The sequence below is a fragment of the Bombus impatiens genome, unplaced genomic scaffold, assembly GCF_000188095.3.
Source record: "Bombus impatiens unplaced genomic scaffold, BIMP_2.2 scf_0543, whole genome shotgun sequence".
Classification (NCBI taxonomy): Eukaryota; Metazoa; Arthropoda; class Insecta; order Hymenoptera; family Apidae; genus Bombus; species Bombus impatiens.
In genome coordinates, this window is record NT_176962.1 from 1,212,181 (window position 1) to 1,238,863 (window position 26,683).

At 36.9% G+C, this 26,683-nt stretch overlaps 1 protein-coding gene across 1 annotated transcript in view; it reads right to left on the bottom strand.

Moving 5' to 3' along the window:
* Window positions 1-26,683, bottom strand: part of LOC100741110 (amphoterin-induced protein 1-like) — a 336,260-nt gene that overhangs the window by 244,383 nt on the left and 65,194 nt on the right. Inside the window, exon 3 of the mRNA XM_033321946.1 lies at window positions 1,486-1,553. The gene's annotated coding sequence lies outside the window, so the exon portion shown is untranslated. The remainder of the gene's footprint in view (window positions 1-1,485; window positions 1,554-26,683) is intronic.

Below are 26,683 nucleotides of genomic sequence, written 5' to 3' on the forward strand. Positions count from 1 at the left end.
CGAGCCAACATTTACCGCTTTAGAGGAATATTTGCACGCTAAAATTTACATCGGCGAAATTCTAATGCGTTGGGCAATTAATCCATTTTCAATACGAAAATCTACACAGCATATTCGTGCGTAAGTATTCTAAATAAATCGTTTTCTTAAATGCATCTCGTTGACGTAATTAAATCAGGTCGATATACAAAATTTCAAGATTATGACCTTTACTTCGAAATAATTTAGTAAAACGATACGAAATTTAAAAAATATATCTCTTATCAAAATATATCTCACGTATCGTATCTATCTTATAAAAATATACAAACTTATGCATTAACCTGATAATATAACGCGGTTAATTACACGCATTAAGACCGAAATTAATCGTCTTTCGATTGCGATGAAAACGAGGACAAGCAACTAGACTATTTTGAAGTTTCTTTCATACAATATCAGTTCCGGAAGATAATATTGTACCCATCGAGTCGAATGTATTTCTATCGAAAATTGAATCCATCATTGTGCCGGAAATAGTATTGTGCACGCGGAAACAGCTTTCATCCCTCTCTCTGTACACTCGACGTTCCTATTTTGCTTTTTCCCTTTCCCTCCTTTTCCCCTTATTTTTATTCCGTTAACATCTCTTTTTCCCCGTGACAAATCTTTACCGTCTCTTCATGAAAATACGATACGTATATATAAGCCTATAAGGCGTTCCTCTCACGACGAACACGATGATTCGAATCTTGAATGTTTATAAATCAGTTTACCCTAGAGTTTCTGCGCGATTTTTCATCGGCCGCGCAAGAAATAACGATGGAAACGGTTAAAAACGAACGCGGGTCAGAGGTTTAGCGAGCGAAAATACCGAAACGGAGGGGGATAGGCAGAGAAAGAGAGAGGTAAAATACAAGCAACGGTACGGGAAACCAATATCATGCCAACAAAATCGATACCGGCTAAATAAATATTGTTTGAGAGGCCACCGAATTGACAGTGAGCCCCGACGACTGCACGAATGGAATATTTATTCCGCGGAACTAGGGAATGGAAGTCGCGCTGGGAAACCTACGGCAGACGCTTTGTATCCTTATATGTGAAGTAAATTGTGTTATTAGTGTGTAATTGTGTAATTGTGAAGTAAATTGTGGTATTATTTATCAAGATCAACTAATAGTGGCGAAATTAGGCGACGTTCAATGCGAGGAATAAATTTTGTGGCCAGTCGTGAGAACGAGGGTTAAAAAAAATATTGTTAAATAAAGTTCTGATAATTATATCGCGGATTTTTATGCATTCGTGTAAAGTTCGAAAGTTGCATATAACATGCAAAATTACATAAAATATCCAAAGCAAAATACTCGCATAATTTCTAACAAGTGAAAATATTGATAATCAAAGTAAAATGAAAAATTCCTTATGAATATTAATATGCAATGAAAAGATCTTTCGAGTGAATGTCACCGAAATTAAAATGACAAATTTGCTGAAACTACTCACCTTACGATGCATAACTTCGAAATGAATAAGTCCGAAAGCTATGATACTCCATCCTTCGTGGAAAGCACCTGCAATAGAAAGAATAGCGTTAGCATTGACAATAACTGGGGCAAAAATAGATTATTAGCTAATTGGCGCAAATTGTCACGAATTTCCGGTGTAATTACATGTTTTATTTGAATTGAAGCCACGAGCTTTTTCCATTGTATTTCCGATAATTCGTAAGGAATCTCTTTCCTCTGCTTGTTTTTTTTTTATTCAAACACCCGATACATCGGCTCGTTGACAGTTTTCGCCTGTCTGTTTTCCATTCTTTTTCTGTTGTAATCGACGACATGGTTCGCAGTTAACTCGGTGTAGGATGATCAACTGCACGATATCTCGCGTGAATTCGTTTTTTGATCACAGGCGATTCAAAGGTCTGAAGCTTTTTGTATTTAGATCTATCGACTGCGCATTTTTGTGTCCCTGGATTTCGAGCCGGTTAGATTCGGCAACTCCGCAACCGATAAATTTTTTGCGGATGGAAAATAGACCCGACGTACAGGGTGTTTCGCGGGCCCATAATAGATTGTTTCATGAAGATGATTTAAGGCACGAAAGATAAATACAGGGGAATACCAAACGTTCTTCGATGCTGTATATATTCTTATAATATCGCTCAGCTGTAACATTTTATCGACGATAAACGTGTATTTTAATCCATTATTGGAGATAACGTGCGAAAAATTCTCCTCAAAAATTCTTCTTTCGAGGAAAATTGTATCTAGATACAGCCACCTCTAGGATGATTTGTTTAAAGGAAAAAGAATGATTTAATTTTTTACCGAGTTATGTTTTATTCATTTATTTATTAAGCTCAGTATAATTAAGCAAAGTGGAAAAAAATTAAAAAATTTTAACAGCACTAAAAAAGATGTATGATCTGTACATTTTTCGTATATGCTCTCTGTTATATTTTTTATGTTCCCATATTTCTTTTATTCATTAAAAATACATTACATATAATAAAATAATTCTAGATTACCATAAAACATGTAAAATTAACAATAAGAGAATGTTTAAAAGGGGCTATGACTACGATATTTAGAAATTAGAATTCCAGGGACACAAGCATATATATACAGCATATTGAATAGTTGCAATGTAAATGTTTCTGTGTATACATGTTTTAGAATAAGTCTTTTGAACTGAAAAGGGAATTTCTAGAGTATTATCACGCTCGTCATGCTTGCTACAAAAATTTTTATGAAATGGCTGTTACATTGAATATTCAAATAAGTATCCTTCTTCCGAATATCTACAGGAAGAGAAATACCCAATTTAGCTATAAATCTAATTGATAAAATAAATTACGCTTGTAATATGGATTGAATGAAACGTTTTGTGTTTTAATATTTGCTCACTGTTATTGTTGCATTTGGTATCTAGAGTGGAAAGGATGGAGAAGTGAAGAATAATATAAACTGTTTCGCTATTGGACGATCCATCGTTTCGTAGTTTCGTCGAAACGTTTCGTGTACACGGAGAAAATATTCTTTGCGGACAGACGGAAGTATCTCCAGCAAACGGAGCAGTATTTTCTCCAGCATGAAACGCAACGAAAACTATGTTTTATCACGTCCAGATTATTACGATGTGCCAGCGCATGGATGGCCGAACGCTCCTCAATATACGAGAACGTTTTGAATGTCGACGACAGACTGGGGAAATAATCTTTGAAGAAACATCTTTATTTCACCTTTATAAACACTTTGAAAAAAGCTACCGCGACTTTTGTGATACAAATAATCTGGCTTCTTTTTATCAAGATACGAAGCTGGTTTTGAGTTTTCTTAAAGAGATTTATAACAGTTCATCCCCAAAGTTTGTGCGAATAACAATTAAGTCTAGTTTAGTTTAGTCAAGTCACCTAAATTCGAGCAAACTGAAACGGCGTTGCTAGTGTGAACTTGTGATTTACATGGCTTGAAATATCCTTGCAAGTTACTACCCTCATGAATTCAAATAACTTGGCTATTTTCAACTATGCTTCGTGGTATAATTAAAAAATCATTAATTATCGAGATGTACTTCGATTAGTTTTTAATATAAATAAATTAGCTGAAAGATTGATAACTGATTAACTAGCAAATGAACGATGAAAAATAGAAAAGGAGAAATTAATTTACAGTAGAATAACTTTGAAAGTATAATATCCGTAATTGATCGATGAAATTTTCTGCACTTTATTGATGCGTAGAGAAAGTATTGACCGAATAAGCGTTTGCCTTATTATGATTCCCGTAGCGAAATAGTGATCGATCAGGAATTAATTTCTATGTTCGAAGAATACTAATTCGAGGCCAATTTTCTCTGTACTTTGTCTTCTTTAGCTATAGAAGGATACCTTCTAACGATCATGAATAGAAAGGCTTCTGTCGTTTAAGAGTGGAAGAAAAATTTCAAAGTAAGGTAGTTAAACGATAAATCATATAATGAATAGAATCGATCAAACGTTTTAACGTTATTAGTTAAGATCTTGTCACGTATGATGGATTATTATTAAAATGCGCGTATTATTTAAAAATCAGATTTAATTGGTTCGAATTAAAATATTCGTCGTGTCTAAATATTCATCCTTATTTAATAGCATTTCGATATTGCAGTCAATGTTAATATTTTAATAATCCCCGTTTTAAATTTAATTAATGTACCTGGATAATCGTAATTAAATCTTTAATGCAATTTAATGCCAGTTATTAATGATGTTGCTATTAACAAAGATCTTCCTCGCGCTATATAAATTATTTTCATATAGAGCCATATTCGTTGTACAAATAAAACTTGTTACAATTTATAACGTAAGCATGGTTTAATTGTTATATTATGTTCATTTTTGAGTTGTGGATAATGTTTTACGAATTATTTCAATATGCATTAATATGCATCAAATTTAAATTAAAGGATTCATGTAATGCTTACAACTAACTAATCAATTATTCATCCAAATTATATTATACGGAGTTATATAAAATAATTCATAATGATATCATTATACAACTATTAGTCTACTATGTAACGTATCTATTGAATAGCTTGCACACTTTTTGTAGTTCACTTGTATTATGCAAGTTAAGTAAGGATCCCTATCTATTATGCAAATTCATATTCTTACGAAGATAATTAAACCTAGATAGATTGTTTTACTTATTAAATATTATAGAGATCGCTATACTCTGAATATTGTATACATTTTTGTAAATTATTTGCATCCTGCGCATTTTTGCACTTTCAATCTTCTCATAAATACATAAATCTCTGTAGTCTAATTATGAGCGAAAATGAACGTCGTCACATCCGACACTAACTATACATTCGATCAATTACCTAAAAAAATAATCAAATTAAAAAGAGACAGATTTCCGATCGAAAACATTCGCAATAATCTTCAGTACGATAGGCATTAACAATTCTCGTGGTCGTGGTGCACTGCTGGTACACGCACGCGTGACAGACACGGTTAATCGCGGTGGTGGTGGATCGTCAGCGGAAACGGCGCGCACCCGGACGGCAGACGATTTATATTCCAATTCAACGGGCGCTGAAAAATTTCGGCACGAGTTATGTTCACAATCACGACACCGAAGTTATATGTCTTGAACGTTATAGAGGGCAAAGGCAGCGAGGACTTCCACGGCGCTCTTCGTAGAGACTTATAGAAGAGCCATGGAAGATGGGCAGCTTGCCAAAAGGCTGTAACACTGATCCAAAACCGAAAAAGAGTCATGTATCATCGGTGACTCGATTGTAATACGTAAGTAGCTTTCTCCGATCGACTGATCTTCGATGGCATGTTCGATTCTGTCGCGTGTATCATTGTTCGTTATGGAATTCGGAAATCGATGCTGGAAGTCGATGTTGTATTGTAATTTTGCTACGTGGTAGTAGAAATATGTATCGCGTCGGATGTAGCTATTTTGCGGGATTTTTGGAAGACATTTTTGAGGTTAGAGTAATAGTGAGTTAGGAGAATGTTTGAAAAGTGAAAATTTTAAAGGAAACGTGTATGGGCAAGTAGTGTTATCCAGTGTTGAGAAAAGCTGATAATGAATAAAAATAAAAAATGATATTTTATTCGCCATTAGCGAATAAATATGCGATCGAGCAAGTATTTATCCGAACAAAAATTTATTTGAATAAGAAATTATTCGCATAAGGATTTATCCGAATAAAAATTTAATCGAATAAATCTTATTCGGATAAAATTATATATTATATACAGATATTTATGCTACATCAGGATGAACATGGTATTGAACGTGAGATATATTTTCAAGCTACATTGTCCACTTGTAATATGGACTTTTATAACCAATTTTTCTCAAATGCCAGATTAAAAAGTTTATTGTTCTTTGGTAAATTGTTCATTTGACATTTATTCGTGACAATTATTCATTTCACATATATTAATAGTAAAAATTCTACAGTATCTGGTATTTGTATATACTTATAATGTAAAAAATTATGTGGAAACAAACAATTATTCGTATTAATATTTCAATAATTCTGCAATTATTATTGGAATAAATAGAGGAAATAATTTGTTACGGATAACATGTAATTATTCTACAGATAAATTATTCGATTGATTTTATTCCGATAATTATCTTCGATAAATATTTATTCGAGACAATTCGAATAATGCCTAACTTTGGTGTCACCTATTCTTCGTTTAATTTGTTTGTAAGATAAATTCTTAAGTCAGATTAAGAGCTTCTCCTTTTCGTACAGTCAATATCGACATTTTTTTCAATTTATAGATCAATATATATTTTATACAGTCTCAGATAAAAGATAGGAAGTGTAATCAAAAGGCATGAGAAATAGGATTTAATGTATGGAAAAAAGAAACGGAATACATATACATTTCCGCTTTCCATTCCTTTGCGAGAGGAAAGAAAGAAACGAAAGTAACAATGTATCAAAGGAGACAAATTTAAATCTTGTTTTTACAAAGAAGTTATAGATCATTAAATTATAATATAAACTCCTTCTATATTCTTAGTCAGTAACATTTAGTGTATAAAACCCAACAAACTTCTCAAATCATTCTCGTTCAAAATTGCACAGCGAGACAGCGAGAAGTTAAAGCTGACGTCTCGAGTTATCAAACTCCTCTGTGCAACATGCTCCAACGAATCAAAAACAAAAATCAACAGTGTAAAAACTTAATACTTCTCCTTAATACTACAAGAAGTTTCCCGCTTTCCCAACATTTGCGGACATCGCGAACCACATCTGCTAAAATTATGTTAGTTTCACAAGCAGTGGTACGAAGGCGCGTTCGAACCGAGACAACGACAAACTGAAACGAAGAACAACAAAGGAGCAAAAAAGAAAAAAAAAAAAAAGAAAATAAAGAAATGATGAGAAAAAAGAAACGGAAGAAACGAGTTCCCGTTATCGATCTATGCAACAGCAGGCCTGCATGAGAGAGAGAAATGGGACGTGAAGTTTCTGCAGTTAGCTCGCGTAAATTATGCTGGATGTAAATGAAGGAAAAAGCGAAGGGTATCGCCAGGGCGAAGAACCACCTAACCAGAAGCTATAATTTCCGCTTGAGAAGACTCATAGCTCCATGTGCGTGCAAAAATCTTTCATCTATCGGAGTTAAGGCTTATTTGCACTTCTACGTTTCAGATGTGCGTCATAGATGATTCATTCACAGTGAATGTCAAAAGTGAAAACTGTATTCAGGCCTCGGTTCGATATTGAAATTCGTTTCATAAATTTTCAAACTATCGACGATTGAAATTGTTGACACGATTAATTAGTCGGTAGAGCTGTGTGATATCCGAACGGTTGTTTCCTTAATGCCAAACTTGTTAAGTTTAGACTTGTTGCTGTTGCTTTACTACGAACGAAGTATCCGTTCCATTCATCGAGAATATCGACTGTTCAGTCTGAATTAAACACAGATGAAAACAATCTTTACGTCTATCACTGTTGGTGAATCATTCCTGTTCTGAAGTTGTAGAATCTATACTTGTCTTTAGAATTATTCGAAGAAGGGTGGTAGCTAGCCGGCTTGATGTGGACTCGGGGTTAAAGGAAAAAGATCGACATGGCTGAGACGAAATAAGAAACGTCCATGGAACGGGAGTGTGAAGGCATGATAGAGGGGCGAAATAGAATAAAAGATGAACGAGTGTGCAAATTTGAAGGCGATCGCCGGCGTCAGGTGCTCCATGGATATATACAATTCTCATGAACGAGGCTGGTTTGAATTCTACAGCGGTAGAGAAGCAGTAGCACAGCAGTTGCAGCCAGCATTGCTGGAGAAAGAGAGATACGGGGCCTCGGTTGGCTAGGTTGCAGCTGTGGCTGCTCCAACTGTCGAGTGGATCAACCGTTCTCCTGGTGTAATAACGAGCAGAGGGAGGAAACGCGAAACCGGGTCACGATGCCCTCAGAAATTAAACGTAACGACCGCTGTAAAGGCGTAAGACGCGAATGATTACACGCTGGAATTAATTCACGTCGAAGAATCGACGTGCTTGATAAGAACGTGTCGAGGAAGTTTCATCGATGAATACCTTGTAACGAACTCGCTTGCAGTTTTAGCTTAGCGGTAAGAAGGGGTTGCCTATGGCTGCTTTAAAGTACCCCAGCTAGGGTGGCTGCTTCTAATTCCGGCAAAGGGTGTTTCCTTTCTTCCTTTATCTTGCGTTTTTGAGGGAGAGTGGGATTTACAAACGAGACGATTCTTTTCATCATTGTTCAAGAAGAAGATTTCTTGCGTGCATTCTTTGATGTATATAAATATAATAAATATTAAAAATATTAATGTATATAATATAAAATTATTGTGATAATATTCGAGGTTGCTTGGTCTTTTATATGGTCTTCAGTTGCTAGCTTAAAAATGTCTCTTGGTATAAAAATAGTAAAAGATGAGTTTGAATCTTGGGAGATTGTAATAAATGTAATATAATTCACTAATTACTTGATTTTACGAGAGTACATTGCGTAGAAGTAGGATGTTTAAAATATACATGGACGACGCTGGAAAACTTTCCAGGAATAAGCTGAGTGACAAACTTAATTATCTTATACCATGGCACGTTTTAAATTATTTATAATGTGTTTAAATTATGAAGAACTTCCAAGAACCGTCTTCCTGCGACATTGGTAAAAAGAAATCCAAAGCTCAGTCAAAACTCATCAACCAAAACTTGAACATTGATTAATGCAAAGTCGGGAACGAAGAAAGAAATAGCGTCTTTGCTGGTAAACCCGTTAAAGTGTAAGAACTCGCATATAACCGCGGACAGAAGCAAAAAGAGAACCCGTTTAAGCGGTGTTCTCTTAGTAGATAAAGAACGGGCCGGATCCCGGAAGTTTGAGAAAAGTTTCCCGGTTACAGATTTGTAATATTGTTTTCAAATTGAAAATTAAATCTTAATTTTTCTTCCTCTGGAATTAACTTATTTTCCATGCCGCGACTCGCTTCCCTGAAGCGGTGGAAACGAACGAAAGAAACAATTTCACAGGAACGGGAACTTTTCCTAGTTCGCTTTCCCCTCTTTCACTTTTAATTTTTTCCGCTCGAATTTCAACGGGCCAACGAAAGTGCTTCAATTTTTGTTTTCCAAACTTCTCGTCTCGTAGCCCAGCGAACAAAGCCCGGCTAATATCTGAAACGCAATCCGTAGAAAGGGAAAACGACCTCGGTTATCGTAACTTCGACATAAAAAAATCGACCTTCCTTTATCTTCTTTTTACCCAGGTTTTTTCTTCTACTCTTTTTTCTCTTTTTTCTCTCTTTTTTTTTTGAAATTTGCAACGAACGTGAGCGTTTGTGTAACCAGATGCAAGTAGTGGCGTAATCTTTGACGATATCACGAAATTCCGGCACGAGTTTCGAAGTTATCTCGGGTACGTACCGACGTTCGGCGACGCTATCACGTTTACCACCATTGAATGCTAATCTAATTCGTGAATATTCGTGAATAAGGAAAAGCGTTGCCGTAAATGCGGCATACTTAGGAGTTACGACATGACGCGATTGTGCAACTCGCTCGTGATGGATTTACCGGGAACGACGAACCGCACAGAGTAGTCGTTGTGAGCAAAGTAGAATCGTCGGACAAAGGTACCTTTGTTAGAACCTAGGGATAACCTAGATTTATTCAATTGCTTCGATTCGAAATTCAATGACAACACTGCTTTCATTCAGACTTGGAAACCAAGTGGAGATAAACGACGATACAGTGAAGTGGAGATACTAAGCAGTGCCTTGATATATGGCCATGTCGCTTTGCTTTTGATTATTAAACTTTATAGAAATTATTTTGTCGTGTCGTTTGTTGTGAAATTATTTTTGTAGCGTTGTTACAAATGTGTTTTTAAAACTATCAGTTCGGTGGAAATTTTTAACGATGAATTTCTTATGAGTATTATTCTTCTGGAAAAATTAAAACATAGTGGTATTTTCTAACGAAACTGAAACTTCATCTTGTTCTATGACTATTATTCTTTTCGCTGACAGTCATAATGTTGGAAGACAGTTTTTCGCATCTCTTAAACAATTAACGTTTTTGAGCTGAGTGTTACTCTTAAATGAAATGAAAAAAGAAATAGCATAAACCCCGATTATTCCGCAACAGCATACAAACACGATAATTGAACGAGTTATCAAGTACTGAAACAAAACTCGAGTGTCGTACTTGTTCCAGCGGCAGTAAGACGATGATCGGTGATTTCATTTAGATTCACCGAAGAATCGTTTCCACGGTTCCATAACATTAGCATAGAAACAACCGGACCGCTTTAGCACACCATCCAAGTCTTCTTGCGCGACAACTTTCGCGGAAGTTTCGCCGCGATGTCATTTCAGTCCCTCTTTCTCCAAGATTCCACGATCGTTCCAAAGGATACGTTAATGGGAAGACATTACCAGCCACTATAAGAAGTTTCTCCGTGTCTTTATACTTACACCCGTCTTTTTTTCTTCTACTGTTTTTACAGCAAACGTTGTATGTCACGGGTAAATAGACTGAGAGTGTACCAGTAATAAAAAGTAGATATAACTACTGTCCCATAATTCGTAGGGCAACAGAAACCGCGTCAGCTAACTCTCGTTAACTCACCCTAATCGCTGTTGTTTATAGGAGAGGACCATTTATTATTACGTCTTAACGCCTTCGATGAGCTATAACAACGTCTTCGTAAGTGTAACATGATTTTCCAGGGTGATGGATTCGATGGAGCAATAGTTATGGAGTATGGGAGGCAAGTTGGGAAACAATAATGTATTGTAGTAATATCGTATATGGTGTAATAGAACTTGGGGCGAGATGAATGAAAGAGGATGCTTTTTATGGATAATTGGCTATATATATATATATATATATATATATATATATATATATATATATATATAAAATTGTACATTATATTGTATTATATTATATATTATATAATATACATATATATTATATAATATACAAGGAGATTTCATTTCGAATATCGTAGGATTCAGAATAATATATTTCCAAAATCTTTGTGTCCTACAATCCAAAGATTACAAAATAGTTTCATTAAATAATTGTTAACTTTGTTAAAATGAATTCTATAATTAAATTCTAACATTCTAACTACAGGACATAAAACTTTCCTGTGGTACGCGTTCAAATACTCACTAATTAACGTAGAACTATTTGTACTAGCAAACTTTCAAATAATTTTGCGCATACCATAAACAGAACAACATATCCTCAACTTCCACTCTCGTGCAATATTATCCCGTAGCAAAATAGCATTCCAAAAGAAAACAGTGTCGCAAACGGATATTTATGGATATTTATGCGATTATTCCTTATCCACTAATTCTTCTCACAACTTGGTCAGCGATTTCGAGAAGCCACGCCGCAAGTTGCAACGGCGGACTCGCGCAGGACGAACAAGTTCGGCGAGGTTTCGTGATAAAAAGTTTCGATTTCCGAGGCAGCGCGAGCTTCCTCATCGTCGAGCGGAATTTACGGAGCGGAACGAGTATCGACAAGTAGAGGCTGGTATCAGGGCATAACTGAATTTCCGTATAAGCATAGAGAAAAGAAGCAAATGAGAGAAGGGCTGCGGATTTCGGCCGCGGTCAGAACATGGAGAGTAGCGAGTGCCGTGACACAAGATGAAAGTAATTAAATAAAGGCTGCTGATAGTATACTAGCGAAAGGGACAAAGGCACGTGAAAAAGCAAAAAAGAAACTTTTGCTCTTGAAATGCTTAATCGCAAAAAACCTTTAAATTCCCGACGTATTTTAAGTGTAATGAATTGATAAAAGTTATTTTACTTAGCGTGGGATAAAGTGGGATATTTACTCGTGCTTATTTATGATAAAGTTATTCAAATAATTTATTATTGAAATAATTTTCTCGTCCTTGTTTCTTTCTCTTGCTGTATCTAAAGAAAATACGCGATATTCTCTCTACCTCTGTTATTATACTATAGATTAATGGTGCCTCCTAATATACGAAATTTGGTTATTCTATGCAAAAATTCAAAATTGTAGTTTAAGTTGTTGAAGCTTCTATGGCTCAAAAAATCCTATTTTATTACAATTTGTTCTTACAAGAAAAAATTGTTACTGTAAAGATGATACATTGCGTACTAAAAAATGTTGGCTAGAAACACCCTGTTACAGGAGGGAAATAAACTAATATCGCGTGGCGTTGGCCGCAGGAATTATTCCGCGGCCAAGTTTTCATATTAGCGTTACAAAACGCGAGCAATTCGCAACAGAAGTCACGGCAGGCTGTGCTCGCGCGTTTGTTTCGCCGACGAGTGCTTTTACGAGAGCTCTGCGCGGATTCGCACACAGACCTTGCTAAAAGTCGCCACGAAAGATCGTTCCTCCGACTATTCGCCAACAAACTTCGTCTTTCGTCATCTCGCTTCTGGTTTAACCTTATTTTCCGACGTGAAACTACGCTATTAAAACGTGCCACTCTTCGGATAATCGACCCCAACTTTTACGTTTTCAAGGAGGATTGAAGCAAGGAAAAAGAAGAATAATATCGTGGATGTAAAATCTTGTCACGATGGATTTCCACTTGACAGGAATTTAAGGCATTGATATAGCTTGATTTGATTTAGTTAAATCTAATTTTGTTTGTAACAATTGTAATAATTTGTAATACTTTTGTTTGTCAATATTTCGGGAAGAGGTGTATAGATTGAGAATTTCTGAATGATTAATTGACTTCAAACGTTGAAATGTACGTTATTGTAGAGAGTATTTGCTATATAGAATAACAAATAGAAAATTTCTCACCCTCTATTTATACTCAGATATTATATCTTCAATTTTTAATTTCTATATACGAAGGAGTTACAAATTACTATGTTCGTTACTCGCTAAAAAAATATTTGCATGAAAATCATAGAAATAAAAAGATCAGACGTTTAAAAGTTTCGCACAGAAATCCTCTGCTTCCTAAAATCTAATGCAATCTAACAACCTGAAAAGTAAAATTCAACAACTTCAAACGTTCAATATTCAAAGAAGCTTTCACAAACAAATTGGCACGGTTACAGGCAATAAATATTCCAATATACTTTCATACTTATCCTCCCCTACAACTTAAGCCCAATTTTATTCAAACAACATTCCCCCAGGGTCGTAACCTCCCTCTTTAAAAGAAATTCCCTAAGCCTCCTAAATAACTGAATTGATAAAGTAGCTACCGCGTAACAAACGACGCACCCTATCTCTTTTTCCTCTTTTTAACCTGCTTTATCCACGCAATCTCATTTGCTCTGTATGAAAATACTCGCGACGCTTCTTATACTATGGATACATATGTATATTGCGAATATATCGAGGCCAGTACTCTGTCACAACCCATTCCGTTCGTTTCACGCGCAATTAACTTTCCATCGCGTCAGTCGTGGTGAATCGGCTGCTTTTCAGCCCTCCGATGCTCAACTCGAAAACGAACGGAAGGGGTTGATGCGTAAACACTGATGCGTTACATCGCGCAGGTCGCGCAGCCACACAATTTTTCATTTCACCCGATTCTATCACGCGTCAAGTAGAACGAGAAATATTCCCGCGACTTTGCGTTATTGCACAAGCAAAATTCAATGGCGGTCGTATATCGTCGGCTGACAGGTCGTTGCTCGTCCCATCATGCTAAATGCGCCGTTTTAAGGAGGCATCTCTGACACGACCAATTTTGTTCCGTATAATAAATCACTTTGACATCTGTTAATAATGAAAATAAATAAATATCGACAATCAAAAATGCAAAGTCGTGAAAGTCTAAAAAGAATATGGAGTGAAGTAAGAATATGGATGGTGAAATATCCACAAGTAGCTGGGCTAGAATGTCTTAGCATTATACACCCAAAGTATAAAAAGTCGCAGCCAAATGATGTTGTAATGTCAGCCAGGAATATATCCATTGATTTTCAAGCAAATCTTTCCCAAAACCGAAGCCTTTGATTTTATGCAATAATAATTTTATCGCTTCTAACTTCCGATTTACTTTAACCCGTAGAAATTATCACTAAAAGGTCGGTGCTAAAAATCTTCTAAAAATAATTTACAAACAAGAAAAGAAACTGAAAGTAACTACGGTGATCTCTCGGAAAACGTTTCACGACCATCGTCGTATTTAAAGGGACTCCGTTGAAGCTCACTGAAACACGAAATAAAAAGAAAGAATTCTTTATCGAATCGATGAAAACGAAGGGAGTATTTTGGCTTTCTTCGCGGCGCGTCTTGGTCGTAACAAATGAACGCGCTGGCTGAAGGATCGATGCCGCAATTTCAATAAAGCTCGAACGAAGAACGCTTTAAATCCTGGAAAAAGTACTAACGATCGGGAATCGTTCCAGCAAGATTGCATTTCAGAGGTGAATCGATGCGATCCTTGACAGTTCCACTCGCGAGTGTAGATACGCGCGGTAAATGAGATCCATCAGGTGTAACATTCGAGCGTAAAACTCTCTCTCACACGTGTCGCGTTCACGACGGCTGAGATAAGACTCCTCCTCGAGATCGTCGCGTGCTCCAGTCCGTCTGTTTCCTTGGGTAATGGCCGACGAGACACTAAACGTGTTCTAAAGTGAACAAACGAGTGAGGTGTGAACTGGATCGGCTTGGTTGCTTTCTTCGAAGGTATTTCTTCAACTTCTTTGTATCGGGAGATAGAGGATTTTGTTTGTTACAAAAATACCGACTTCATTTTACGAACCTTTGAATCACCGACATCGAGTGAATACTATTACCGTGATATATTTCATAATATTTCTGTATTTTTTATATAATTTTCTGTTAACATATTTGACCTTAGTAGACGTAGAATTTTTTGATGCGTTGCTGTTTCTTTAGATACTTAATTGAAAAAAAAGAAAGTGAAAGTTCGTCTAATTTCTTGAAGCATGTAATTTAAATTAAATTACAAGCAATTTAGAATACAATCGTAATAATTGTAAAAAAATAAGCGGTTATGTAGAAACGAAATCCTCGAAAATTGAAAGCGGAAGATAATCGAAATAACCCTTTGTAATCCTAGACAGAGACGTACGAAGTATACCAGGAAGCAACGAAGTTCCGTGTTATAAATTGCAATCTGAAATACTAAATTATCCTCATTCTGTGAAGACGCTTCATTTTGACAATTCCATTATCGACGTGTGCTATAAATAAAGTCCGGTTGAAACTCTAATCAGTGGACTCGATTAAAGGAGGAAACGTAAGAAGCAGTTTTTTACGCGATTCGATAAATCCTGCAAATAACGGAGACCGAAATTAGGTGAGATATTACTTTCCCTTCAAACGAATCACTTCCGTTCCTCTTACGTTGTCATTTTTATATCCCGATAAATGAACAGAAACAGATCACCTCGCCTACCAACGTTCTAGTAGCAACAGTTTTGTCCACAGCATCGGTGAATTGTTCTAAAACTATGCACACGTATTTAGTATCGACGAATAAAATTTAGCGGAAAAAAAGTGAAGGTAATCTTTTTCCGGTGCACACGTTCGATCGGAGATGCATTACTTATGGCACATTTAACTCGTCGAATAGCTACACCACCTTCCTTATTGAAGTTTTATTCCGGATAATCGGTATCCGTAGGGATCGACCTTTTCTCTCATAAATTTCATCGCCTTTCGATTTCGTTAAGCGAAATGCATTGTTTTTCCGATAATACTGCGATGATAGATATTTGTAAAAAAGCTTTATTTGTGAAGAAAATTAGTTTATACGAACGCTATTTCTGTCGTTCTATAATTTTATATACAGCGACTGATGGAAGCGTATTGAATAAATTATACATTTTATTTATAAATTGAAATTTTCATGAATATAATTATATCGACGAAATTCGGAACGAATCTGGAAATGTATATAGAAGCTACAAACGAGCATAGTTCAATATTTCGGTAAATATAGAATATTTCACAATTCATCGCAAATGTTGGATATTAAACATTGAGTAATTTCGAAATGACGAACAATTGTTGAACCGTCGAGAACTTCTAATTTTAATTTATTTCAGATAACGAGCTACCGTAGAATTTTCAATATCTTAATGAAATGAACGCGAGACATTTGACAAAGAGAATGGAGACAAGAGTTCGCAAACAATATTTCCAGATGTCCTAAATATAACTGTCGCACACAGCTGCACTGTAATGAACAATTTGCTCCTTAATCGTTACTATCATCGGTTTATTCGCTAATCCATAGTTGCCGGCCATTGTTACCGTAGCGTGCCCATTAACATACACCACGTACTAAGAGGAACGATATAAACGATTAGCATAAATTCATACTAGATGGAAAATTGAACTCCACCTATTGGATCTACCTATAATACAGGCTTAAATTTAAATTTTATTTAATTAAACGTTAATTTAATAAGAGCTCTGCTTCTCATATTTCTTTCATGGTCTTTATTTATAAGCAAATTTCGTACGTAGCTACCAAACCAGTCACGATCTCTTTAACTGTGTAATTAAATTCTGAACTTAAGATGAACCTGGACATCGTTGAACCTTCATTTAATCATCTGATTTGTAAGCATTTGAAGATTACCTTATTCAACGAAACAAACAAGAGAAAATATTAGTCTCGGCCGATCAGAGATCCCGTTCGGCGAACGTCTCATGCAGGCGTGGGTAATTTATTCCGCCTTGGGACAAAACATTGCCGACTTAACAATCTAGTGTGGCACGTTGAATTAATCGCCGCGTCAAACGCATTTCACATTTAAACACGTAATCGCCATTCACCGTGATTCCACGTTTTTAATAATTAACGTTCGCCGCAGTGGGATGTTCGTAAGCTAATCGATGTAGCTTGGAGTTTTTAAAAAATCGAAACGAACCTATCCTCGGAGGAAATGTTTCTCGAAGATAAATCAACTGTTGTTTTAAGAGGGCGAGAACGTTATTCAAGATTTTATCCACGGATGCTCATTGAAATCTTTCTTCCCATTCCTTTGCTGTCATCGTGCCGCCACTACCGCCTCCTTTTTTTTGCCAAGATGTTCTTGCTACGTTTTCTTCTGACACTGGAAAAGAGGATAAATTATAACGCAAGAATTAATTATACCGCGTTACGTTTTAACTGACGTCTGTTAATGTTTGATTGCAACGGACCGATGATCGTATATATGTAGATGACAAAGAGAAACTACATGGGCTTGAATTATTTCGAAGTGTGTTTAGAACTCTTCTGCCCCCTTCCATTTGAGATATCGTACAATGTTGCGTGTCTTCTTTAAAGAAAGATAGACATTACATATGTATAAGAAACGTTGGTCAAGGCTAAAAAGTAGTTAAGACAATTTTCTGTAAATTTGGAATAATAGAAACGAAACAAAAATGGTATTGTTTGTTATTGCTTAGTTCGTGGGTGCGAAAAATAAAACAGATTACACGAACAATATGTCGAGGAGAATCGTTTTCAGCTGAATCTCTCAGCTTCGCTATATTCCCATGAACTTTGCATTAAAATTCTTCTTATCAAAGGGCAAGTAATCTAAAAAGGATTTTCTATTTTGCCAGATTCTATGTATATCTTGCATCCTTGACCCCAGATTTTTATGCTGAACACAACGATTTTTATGCTGTCTAAAAGCTTACGACATGTATAAGCACAAAGGCGGGAGAATATTGTAAAGATATAAAAAAGTTTACAAAAGCACAACAGAACAATGTTCTGTCACTCTACACTGTTTTCACTCTAACTCGAATTTAACCCAATTATTTCGAGGTCATTTAAATTTGAATTCAAGGCCGTGCCAAAGACATTATCACCTAAAAAAAGAAAAAAGGAAAAAAAATTCTATCAATCCTATTAATTCACGAATTACAAAATTTTATCAATATAAAGGTTAACAAGATGCTTAGTGTTAAATAATTACATTAACATGGGAGGATTTTAAATAAGAAACATCAAAAAATAATATCCCATCATAAAATCTTCACATAGAATCAAATTTACATCGCAGAAAAAACACGCAACAAAATTCAAAAGATCCTTGGACATATTTGTTGGTCGAAAAAATAATTGTCCCGGGGCGGTGCAAAGGGATAAAATTTCCAGTTCGATGGAGACTTCTTCGCAAAAAAACCATGTCTTGTATCAATTCTTGACACACACGTCATAAATTCGTCAGCACGGAAATACAGCCACAATGCGAGGCAGCAACAAAGTATCGGGAACTCAGAACGTTCGAATATGTGAAATTTTCATCGAACTCCGTGACCGGAACGTTGGGGTGCAGAGATCGAACGAACCATTCAACGGACAATTCATTTCTCACTTGCAACGCACCGACCTTCGCTTTTGCGCGATAGACTATTTCGCGACGAATCTATGCAACGCTTGAACAACTTCGAATTTTATCGGCGCATCCTAAGTAGGTGTGCGTGAGCATACGAAAGAGGGAGCATAGATATATGTAGTTCGAAGAGAATTAAAAGAGAATGATATAAGAAGAATGTTGATGGAAAAAAAGCCTTTCAAAACGCCTTCAGCGAAATGAATTTCACGTGGAAATACACCGCAGTCTCTGACCCGACAACCGGATTCTTCTTATATTTGCTCATGTTTACGCTCGTCGAAGCAACAATCCGATATTACCTCGTCGAATGCCAACCTGAATTGTACGTTATTAAATAAGCGTTTCAAGAATGATTTCGTTGCGAAACATTTTTCGTTTCCTCGTTTTTTCTTTTTTTATTTTTGGTGATGAATCGGTTTGATTGCGAGTTTGAATATTATTTAGAGAATTACACGATTGAACTCTGTACGATCAAGTTCAATGTAGATGGCGTTAAAAAGGAATTTGAGAAAAGTTTGATGCTTTGATATTTTTAACAGTACAATTATTTGAGAGGTTCTTTAAATCAGTTGAATATTAAATTGCAAGATGAATACCTGATTTTTACTCTAATTTAATGTTGATAGCTAAAAAGACTTTACGATCGAATTTTTATTTTTACGTCGATTCACTCGACAAATCTTAGCTGCGTTTATTAAATAGCTCGTTTCTAAACAAGTAGCGCGGCAGTTTCCTCGCGGTAACATCGTTCGCGATGTTTTTTGAACCGATCTTGCGAGGTAATGGATTCCGTCAAACGCAGGCAGTTGCCGGATACAAAATGGACCGATAATTTTGTTGGACGCGTTCAATCACCGAAATCCAATTGAAAATTCAACTCGGCTAAGAAAATTTAATTACACCACGCACCGGATGGCTAATCTTTTCCACATTTAAAACGAGCGAATCAAACGTGAAGGAAAGAAGAAGGAAAGAGAGAAAAGCAAATAGAACGAAAATAAACCCAGGAAACCGATCAGAATAGAAGAAGGAAGAGAGAAGGAGAAAAGGGAAAAAGGCGAAAAAGAAGAAAATGGGCTACGATGATCCATTTAATTTCACATGGGACACGATAAAAACACTGTTTGATAGGATGGGAAAGTTAACCCATCGTTCCTTCCTCCTTCGTCCGGGTCTCTACGTTCGGCCACGTTTTCAGATGGAATCCGAATCCTGACATTTGCATCCGGCATTTTACGTCTTGTTTTGCATAAAACAGCCGACAGTATCAGGCTTTCCTCAATCCAGATAATGGATTCTCCGCTCTCCACCCTTCTTTCCAACGAATTTAACGCGGCCCTCCATTGTCCCCACAGGGTCTGGTGTGCCGACGGTGGCTCGTAAAATGCTAATTTGCGGCGGCTACCCGCACGAATGGATCAGATCGGTTAGCACGAGTGGATAAAAATCGTTGGAATACCAATCGAGGAAATCCTTGAAAACGCTCCCGGCCTGCTACCGGCTTTGCTTCGATCGATTTCCCTTTTTGGTCCGTGTACAAATCACGTTCCCGTGTGGTACACAGGTGCGGCTGCGAAAGGTATGAACTCTCTCCATCCCTTGTTCAATTGTATCACACTTTCTCTCGGTTATTTCTCTTTCTCTTCTTTTGTGTTGCACTTGTTCGCGCCATTTACAGGCATGTTGCGAATCGGCACTGTCCCCGAGTACGATATATTCCAAACAACACGCTGGATTGACATTAGATATCAGCTAGGCTGGTCACGCAACTAATCGTAGTCATGATGCTACGAACCTGCTGGAAAGTAAATTTTAATCGTGGCACAAGCCTCTTGTTTCCCGATTGCTAATGCACCTGGAACTACAGATTCATTTTTCGTTAAGTATCTGATTCTGTCGTAGATCATCTTACCGCATTGTAGTTGCTGTAGCAGTTCTGTCAAAATTTTCCTTGCCATTACGAAAATTGTCGTTCTGTAGCTTCTCGTTCTGTCAGAGAATCTTTAATAATTCGGCAACAGAATTTACGATAGGTCTAGGTATTCCCCGCACCATTTTGCTGCCTATCACATCCTCGCGATATTCCCAGGGTTGTGTTTAACCCTTTCGTAATGTATATACGGAAAGCGCAGAGCTCTATTCTATATATCAGCTATATTGGTGTATTATGCTCTGCCATGTAATATGCGTTATTGACATTGGTTGCACGATCGATGCTCGTTGCTTTGTGAAACGTGACAAGAACAAGCCAGGAAGTTGCCATCTATCAATAACGAAATATCCGATAATTCTCTATTCAAGATGAAAGAAAGAAAATTGTGATATTTTGATTTAAATGTTAATTACGATGGTTCGTAGTGAAAGGCTTAACTTTACCACATTGCCATTCGTTTAACGTCTTACGTCGAAAAGAAAAACACAATAGCCAACCGTCTCGTGAAGAGTCGATTCATCCTAAAGAATAAATAAAGATGAAGCTATACTTCCTTACTATACTTCCATTGATCCTATCACCGAGGCCGGTATCAAAGGTTACCAGTATTAACGGCTGTTCCAGAATTATTACAAGCCTTCGTTGCTCTATCTAATTATCGAGTTGTTATCCAGCCATATCCCGTAGGGAATAGCAAGAAAATAAAGATGAGGCTGTAGGTACAATATTCTCGGTACACGGTATTGCAAGAAATCTATATCCTTCCTCTTTCTGCTTCTCTCCTTTCCGATCCTGGTTACTCAATAAAAGAGTTTATCGAGGCATCATTTAGAAGATAAAATAGAAAAGCTCAATTCTCCTCTCCCCGTGACGTCACGCCGTTAACTCAATATCGTTCGTCGATTGGAGGCTCAGTCAGGCTTCGTGAAACAAAGTGGAAAGGTTGAGGACGAAGGAACAGGAAGGGAACGCAGCGAAGCATATTTTATGGCAATCAAAAGTTCTTCGATAAAATCTCCCCGATCGTAAACGATGTAACGACGCGGCCTCGAAAATTTATTGCAGATTAGTTTGGTACATGCGCAAACTGTACGCTCGAGTAGGAGTTAAAATCCATTACAACGGCCAGTGTGTACAACGTACGCACAATCCGGGACCAACACGCACTGTCCACGATACAAAATGATCGAAAACGTTCGCCGTTATCCTCTATACAGGGTGTCTACTTTGAAAGACGAGAAAAGATCTATCGATTTGTTCTTTAGTTTTTTTTTCTTCTGTTTCATTCGCTCAACAAAGAAACGCTTCATTGAATTAGAAGAGTATGTGTAAATACTTTTTGTAGCCGCTGTATTTATCAATTACAGATATCACCGCAAGTCACTGAAAAATCTTAATATACAGGGTGGTTGGAAACTGGTGGTACAAGCGGAAAGGGGGTGATTCTATGCGAAAAAATAAGTCGAAAATATAGAATAAAAATTTTTCGTTTGAGGCTTTGTTTTCGAGAAAATCGACTTTGAATTTTCGGTCGGTACGCGTGCACTTTATCACGTCTCGTTATAACGGATCTCACTGTAGATCGTTGTCTCGATGGAAAAATTAAAAAGAGATAAAAAAAAATGTTTGTTCTATATTTTCGACTTCTTTTTTCGCGTAGAATCACCCCCTTTCCGCTTGTACCACCAGTCTCCAACCACCCTGTATATATATAATTAGAAATTTACAATTTGTTCTCCATTAACACTGCTGTAACGATATATATAAAATATAAACTATAATGCTTGATTCGTAATAAAGCGTGAAGATGGTTTTGTATGATATTACGAACTATAGATATGTACGTGTCGCTTCTTTGGATAAGTTTCCATTATTTCTCGTAATTTTCCCTCGTTGAGGCGTGTCCATAGTAATCCAAGATGAATATTGGAACGATGAAAAGAATGAATAAATACAATAAAGCTCGATTGTAAACGGTCACTGTGATATACAGTGGTTAAAATTTCGAGACAAAGGAAACGTTTGTAGATGTATAATTGGTGCAGCGATGAAAATATATCTCGTTCTTTTTTATTGTTGTTCATCGATAACTGTCATCTTAATAGAATCTGGATTTTTACTTATTTGCAATTATTTCGAGATAAAATTTAAAGTCAGTTTTAAAGATATAACATTACATAGAACTGACAAAAGAATACAGAAATAAATTTACCTTTTGCCCTTCGTAATGTGAAATCGTTCAAAGATATATAAGATTATGTAAACTCGAAGTAACGAAGCAACAGGTTCATGATGAAGATAACGAAACGCCTCGGCTAGAAATAACGAAGAAAAATATTGAATTGTTTCTCTACCACTTTATTAGCGTAACGCTCGTTTCGAGACACCCTCTACATGCATAAACGAACAAAGGCACCATCGTCGAAAAAGGGACATTGTTAGGACACGGTTGTTGGAACGTCGTGACTAAATACCATTTCCAATTCGATCCCCTTGTTCCTTTTGTTTCTCCGACCATGTATCGTGTTTCCAATTTACAACTAAAATCCCTCTCACTCCGTCCTCTGCCTTCGTTCTCGACCAACTCGATCAAACCAAAAGAACCCCCTTCACAAAAAAAAGGAAGAAAAAAGAGGGAGATAGAAGACAGAATTACAAATAATAAAAGTGACAAGAAACGAGACAGGAAGACCCAAAAACGCAGCAGAAAAGTTCTATTTCCCCAAATGCCCAAATCGAACGAGTACATTGGACTCCGTTTCATTTGGGATTGCTGTTTGACGCTATAAAGTTAAGAACAGATGCTTCCTTATGAATCACTCAAAATCAGTATCATTTATATATAGCGAAACCTAATGTTTACTAATTTATACAAGAATAATTCATTAAGCGCCAGGTTATTCATAAGTCATACGTTCTCTCGAATGCAAAGTTTCATGATTGATTTATGAAAGATTCTTTAATTCTTTCATTGATCCAGAAATCATTATGAAACTAAGTCTTGTACGTCGATTCGAAAAGTGGCATCGCAATCATTCATCAAATTTTTACGTACAGGTTTATTTTATACATTATACAAGACAAAATTTACTAACTCGGCTACAGCAGGTCAGCGATTACACTTGAATTTCCTAATTCTTTCAACATCGTCACCTTCGATGTTCAGTATTCTGGTATTTTAAGTTCTACTCCAACTCTTATTCTCAAACTACACGAGTTACATTTTGCTCTATGCTGAGAATCAGATAAAGTGATACGAAGAACGCAACAAACGACCTGAAAAATGGTAAAAAGTCTGATTTCTGTAGGGGTTAAGGTGCAAGCGCGTAGCAATGAACGCCGGCATGGAGGTGTTTGCAAGGCAGATTACACGCACCTAGTGTCGGTCGTCCGCGGCGCGGGCCTCCTCGTAAATATTCATTTAATCTGATCTAATCTATACGAACATATTCTGCGCCTCGTGTAATTGTCGGCGAGATTGCAAATCGATATCTAAATGGGCTGGCCTGCCCCTCCAGATATTGTACTTTACCGGACGGCTATTGGACGAGCGTGTTCCTCCTGCTGTGGCCACCCTTCCGAGGCGTCCTTCGCTACCAAGTGACTACCAACTTACGTGGCTCCTGTATCTAACTACACTGTCGCCCCAACTTTCGATAGCCTGTGTGTGTTTTCCAACCGACCGGCAAATCAATCCGTTGAATAACACGATTCTACCCTTTTCTGCCTGCCGCCCCTATCTCGATTAAGCGGGTTTGTTACGGTACTTGTCCGAGTTCGCGTCTCAAGGTGTTGATTGACGGTGTTTGAGGGAAGCTATGGGTAAGTATGACTTGGAAAACTCGTAACCGATGGTATTCAGTTTGTGGAAATCTTGGTTTGATGAGGTTCGGTGGCTTGCGGTTGGTGAAAGAGGTATTATACAGGGAATGCTGCGGTGGATGAGGTATATGTACAGAAAGATATAGGTTCGGCTTGTGCGTTGAGGATTAATTGTTTTTGGGGTAAAGTGGGTATTAAATGGTCTGTATAAGCATAGACCCTGTGACGGGAGCAGAAATGTTTCTTACTAAGGTTTCTAGTTATGAGATCTTCTGGGGCTTGAGAAATTACGATATACCCATTAAAGCAGCCAATGAAATGCAAATTTATTTTCCTCTCGAAAAATCACAAAAACCATTAAATACAGATAACGTTTCAGATAACGTTACAGTCTTTTATCCACCGCCTATCAGTTTTCGACAAGTTGACACGCCCAAAATGCGGATTCTCCCGTTTCACAACGAGCGACGTATAAACGCATTTTCGTTTTGTTATTTGATAGTGTCGCGTTACAAGTATCTACAACAGTTCATTAAGGCTTTTTTTACTTATTCGCCACGAGCAAGTAATAAAAAACGTATTATTTGCGGGAAAGAACGGTCATGACGGAGAAAAATAAACAGTCGTTACGCGTGCACGAAGCGCCGTAAATCTCGACGCTCAATTTCATTCAATATTTACATCGTCGAAATGAAGCAAAACGACGACGTGGGGGAATGAAAAAAAAAAACAACCGCGGGAAAAGAAATATTCACCGTTTGGGCACGAAAATGCGGGAAAGGTGAAAAACAACGGGATGACGAGACAATTAATCTCGCAGCGTTACTTCGAGCGAACCCAGAAGCGCCTATAGGTCGTTTCAAAGAGCACGAAATTAAACTTCCGCGGACGTGTTCCACGACCGTGAAAAATAACGCCCGTTGGCCGAAACATTCGCATCCGCTTCGCATTTGCGTCGAACGCATTTTCAACGAACAAAAAGCTAAGATATTAATATTTTTTGTAATATTTGTGGTACACACGAGACAACCGACAAAACTAGTTAAACTATTTCGTCTTAATAATTATCGATTGTAACGTGGTATACGCGTCATGTTTCGCGGGGGAGACTACTGCGATAGTGAATATGAAATGCACCCCGTGTTATGTTGTAAATTATGGTGGTGCGTTACGTGGAGAAACAAAATTGGCTCGACGCGTGTATGTAAATTTAGCTACGTTTCAGGTGTTTCGTGGGTTGCAATGATCTTGGGGTTGCTGCTGGGGTTTGAGAGATTCGTTTGTGATACTAGCTGCGGAAATGCAACTTTCGAACTATTTCTTCGTAACAGGCGGAAGATATTAATTTAATTTGTTAGTTTACTTCGTAGAGTAATTATGGAGATATACAGAATTTCAAATTGTATGAAAATCTGTTACTTCATATTCATATATGAATTTCGTTGTATCGTATTCTCATACAATATCATGTTACAGTATAGTTATTTAGTACGCTAATGCAGCGCTTGAAAAATGCATAATTATCTTATTCGAACACGAAGAGAATACTGAGTGTATCGACATAATTAAAAACAATTACCGCCGGTACTCTACACGCATTAATAATTGATAAGTATCATCATTACGATACCTCGCGTATTATGCGTAATTTTGACGAATAAACGAAAACTTTCATTTTCCATTGCCCTGTTTTTTACACAAACGAGCAGCGTCAGTGACGATCATGAAAAATTCGGAAAATGAAATGAGCAACGATCGAAATTCGACCAAAGGGAATTTCATCGAGGTAAATTTATCACTTTCGATATTTCGATATTTCGCGTATACCGGACGCGGTGAGGTGTTTTGATGTGGTTCGAACGTTATTACTCGTCGTACTGTTTATTAACCGTCACTGCGTTAATCAATTATCGCATAGTTGCCCTCAACCTGATGAAATCGAAACGACGAATCGTGCAAAGTTACTTTCGACGTTTAACACGCCTTTATTTTTCCACGGTCGCTCTACAATTTCTGTTTGCAGTACGACACTGCAGACGGTATCACTGCCAAATGATATTCAAGTTCGAATCTGGAACGACAAACGTTGGAATACTCTGTTTTATACCAACTAAATTAATCGGCGACCTGTAAATTAATTACAGCTTGGCCAACAGTACGATACTTTGTTAATTAGTTATCTTCCGTGGAGCAGAAAACGTGATCGTTGATTTGTACAGGGTGAATGCGATCAAAGTTCTTACGGAAACGTTTCTGTGATACCACTTGGTGGTTCGTAATGGTTCGTGCAAACGAAGAGATGTTTAAATCTATCGCGTGCATCCGCTAAATGCGTTGCGTGTAATTTAACAATGAGAAACGAATGAAAAACGACTATGAAATTTTCTTGAAAACACTTAGATAATGAACTTGAAATTATTTAGAGAAGACCTTGAGATACCTAAAAAATTCCTTAATATAGTCGTTACCTTAAAGAACAAAGCTTGAAAGAACTTTAAGATCAGACGATTTCATTTTGTAAAAAGATAGAATATTAAAATTATTCGTAGACATTTTTATCAATTTGTGTTATATTCCAGATTGTTCCAGAA